General features: G+C 47.7%; 1 protein-coding gene across 6 annotated transcripts in view; it reads left to right on the top strand.

Moving 5' to 3' along the window:
* The first annotated feature begins 246 nt into the window (after nucleotides 1-246).
* Nucleotides 247-3,575, top strand: part of Kiaa1841 (KIAA1841 ortholog) — a 49,624-nt gene continuing 46,295 nt past the window's right edge. The window contains exons 1-4 of one of the 6 annotated variants that reach the window (XM_026788912.1): nucleotides 247-398; nucleotides 675-807; nucleotides 2,391-2,439; nucleotides 2,642-2,757. The gene's annotated coding sequence lies outside the window, so the exon portion shown is untranslated. The other 5 variants (XM_005366478.3, XM_026788915.1, XM_026788911.1 and 2 more) reach the window with 5 other exon arrangements.

Raw genomic sequence — 3,575 nt, 5'->3', positions numbered from 1 at the left:
TGAGGATCAAGTTGCTAAGAGACAGGACGCTGAGAGGGCGGAGACGCTGCAATGCGACAGGCTTGAGAGGAAAAGCCAGAGGGGGCAGGCTAAGGAGCAGTGGGCGGAGCCGTGGGCTGCGCTCCGGACCGCACCCTCCGGCCCGCAGGAGCTCGTCGTTCATTGGCTCCTCGGCTGCGGCGCTAGCCTGCGATTGGCCGGGCCGATCGACTGGCGCTCCGCCCCTCGGCTCTCGTGCAGGGCGGCTAGCTCTCGGGCGCAGGCGGGTGCGGTCGCGGTGCGTGAGGCCGCCTGAGCCCGGCTTGGTCGCCGGGTCGCGCCGTTCCGGGCACGAGCGCGGGCGGTGCCGGCCGCTGCAAGTGACACGGGCGCAGTGGGGGCCGCCGCGGCCTGTGGAGGTGAGAGAGACGCCGAGAGGCTGGGGCACCCAGGCGGGAGCTGGAAGTGGGCGAGGGCCGGGAGCACGGCCGCCCCGGGCGGGCGGACGGATCGTGCTGGCCCCGCTGCCCGGAAGCCCACGGACGCCCGGGCACAGCCCGCTGCCCCGTCCCGCCGCCGCCCAGCAGCCCGTCCCGCCCGCGCTCCTGACGACGGAGCCCAGCTTCGGCGCCGGACTCCGGCCCTCGTCGTCCCGGCCTGGCTCCTGTCCGACGCCTTTGTCTGCCTCTCTCTAGCCCGCGCGACGCCGCGGAATCCGGGCCCGGAGGACGCGCCGCTCAGGGAGCCTCGGACCCGGGTGGGAGGCGATGCTACCCTACGCCCTTCAGAATCAGAGCCAACCGCCTCGGTTCTCAGGTCTTGACCAGGGTCAGGAAGTCTGTTCTCCTTGTTTGGGATGAGTCAGTGTTAACAACCTCCCTGGGTTGTGCCAGAGACCTCCCACCTGTCCCGGCGCCCCCTTCCTTCCACTGCCACCTCTGCCTAGGGAGAAAAAAAAATCAAGAACCCCTTTTTCATTGAAACATGAAAAACAGGTGCTTATTATGGACAGAGAAAGCGACTTAGATAACCGTGTATATGCAAGTGAATAAGCCAAAAATAAGGAAATAAGTTATGTTCTTTAAAAGTGTAATGTGTTAAACAATAGAATTTTCAATTTAGGGTAAGTAATTTGTTATGCCTTAGACACTTTTAACATATATTCTATCATGTATAAGAGGATAATTTTGAGCTTCAGATATTCTTTTGATCAAAGTTTTTCATGTGTTTATACCTTGTTCCTGAATGAGATGCGTGTGCCAGCTGTTCCAAGAGACTATATGCTTTATTAAAAATTACCTGTCAATGCTTAACCTTTCATACTTACGTTCAGACCCGAAAGGAAGTTTGCTAATAGATTAATTTAAGTAGAATACACAATAGTTTTACCCTTGCTTGGAAAGATTCAGTTGTGTCTACAGAAAAAAAAAAATCACACCCAAATTATGTAAATTATCCATTAGCACAAATACATGAGAATAATATTTGAAATATACACGATTTTAAGAATTTGATAGAGACAACATTCTTGACATTTTAATGACTGGAGATTTAGCTCAGTGGTAGAGTACAGTGCCTCATCCCCACCACCAAGAATAGAAAAAAAATTCAATTGATTTTTTTTCTGGAAATTAAAACAAAAAATAACAGTTTACAAGGGGTCTGTTTTCTTTCTTTTTTTTTTTTAAGTGCTGGGCATCAAACTGAGGGTCCCACATAATAGGCAAGAACTCATCTACATTCCTGGATCCTAAATGTCTACTAAGGTCCCAACAAGTTATAAACACCCCTTTCCAAATCATGTGCTCAGAAAAGGAATCCATGTATTGCCCCTGTAAGTAGAGAGCAGTGTGCTCAGAAAGGGATCCATATATTATTACCCATGTAATAGAGAGCAGTGTTCACTGAAAATCAAGATTACCACATATTATTGTAGATACTTACATATTCTCATAGAGTAGGCTTTCAACTCAGAGTGGGGTTCCAAAAGATACATTGTTTCTTTAAAGTTTTGTGACTTTATTAACTCAGCAAACATTTTGGGCACTATCTGCTTTGCTGATCCTTCTAAGGAATCAAAAGATAAAAGGACCAACCTATGAGCTGGGTGTGTCACTACAGACCTGTAATCCCTGTGCTCTGGAGGTTGAGGCAGGAGGATCAAGAGGTAGAAGCTAGCCTGAGCTACAAAGCAAGATAAAACTGAAATTCTGTCCTCGGCAATTCTTTCTAAGTGACTCAACTAATTCTTGAAAAAAATTTATGTCACCAATGGCCAAAGTAGAATAAGAATAAATAGTGGTTGTAATAAAGTGTGGTACCCATTTGAATCCAGATGCTGTGCTGGGTGCTTTAATGGTATGATTGAATTCTCACAATAATCCTAAAGGCTGTTGATGTTTTCCTTATAGCTGAAACAGTTGAAGCCCCAGGATGCACTGCTGCAAATGGTAAAGCTGGGTAAGTTTCAAGAGCCCACTTTAATCCTTTATCGGCAGCATACTTCATTGTTAATCTTTATGAATCTGTTTGATCCAGGGATCTCAGAAATGCTAATTCTTCTGCTACAAGCATCCAGTCCTTATACTGTACCTGTAAGAGGTCCCACTTAAAGCCTCCTGGAAATCCAGAAGCTACCTACTGTTTTACCTTTGTTTTGCAGATGAGGAAATTGGAAGCCAAATTATTTGAACTAGATGCTATCTTAATGGTAGAACCAGAATACACACTTCAGAATCTATACTTGTGACTACTACGCTGTACAGATCCTCCAATAAGGTACATCCCTGGAAGCCATGGTTTTAGAGTGCTTTGTGTTTCTTTTGTGTTTTAGATTTATTCTTTTTTTTTTTTTTTCGAGACAGGGTTTCTCTGTGGTTTTGGAGCCTGTCCTGGAACTAGCTCTTGTAGACCAGGCTGGTCTCAAACTCACAGAGATCCACCTGCCTCTGCGTCCCAAGTGCTGGGATTAAAGGCGTGCGCCACCACCGCCCGGCAGATTTATTCATTTTTATTTATGTGTGTTTGCTTGCATGTATCTGTGCATCATACACATGCTTAGTCCCCATGAAGACCAGAAGAGGGCGCTATAGCTCCTGTAACTGGAGCAATGAACAGGTGTAAAAAACCAGTTGGGTGCTGGGTAGCAAACTCAAGTCTTGCTCAATAACAGCAAGTACTCATAACTGCCAGCCATCTCTCAGGCCCCTGTTGCTTTTTAATGCTTATGCAAACACATAGATTGTTACTTGGCCGCCATTTCATGTCCTAAGGCAGTGGTTCTTGCTCCTGACTTGCTTCCACACTTCTACTCCAGCGCACTTGAAATACCGTAGTCCTAGGAAGCACATGCTGTCTCTGTAGGCCACGTCTCAAGATGTCACGGTCCTAGGAAGCATATGCTGTCTCTCTATGCTACGTCTCAAGATGTCACGGTCCTAGGAAGCATATGCTGTCTCTGTAGGCCACATCTCGAAATGTCATGGTCCTAGGAAGCACATGCTGTCTCTGTAGGCCACATCTCAAGATGTCACGGTCCTAGGAAGCGTATGCTGTCTCTGTAGGCCACGTCTCAAGATGTCACGGTCCTAGGAAGC

The sequence above is a fragment of the Microtus ochrogaster genome, unplaced genomic scaffold, assembly GCF_000317375.1.
Source record: "Microtus ochrogaster isolate Prairie Vole_2 unplaced genomic scaffold, MicOch1.0 UNK9, whole genome shotgun sequence".
NCBI classification, from domain to species: Eukaryota; Metazoa; Chordata; class Mammalia; order Rodentia; family Cricetidae; genus Microtus; species Microtus ochrogaster.
Note: the sequence above shows the minus strand (reverse complement) of the source record. Positions and strands in the feature narration are given on the sequence as shown.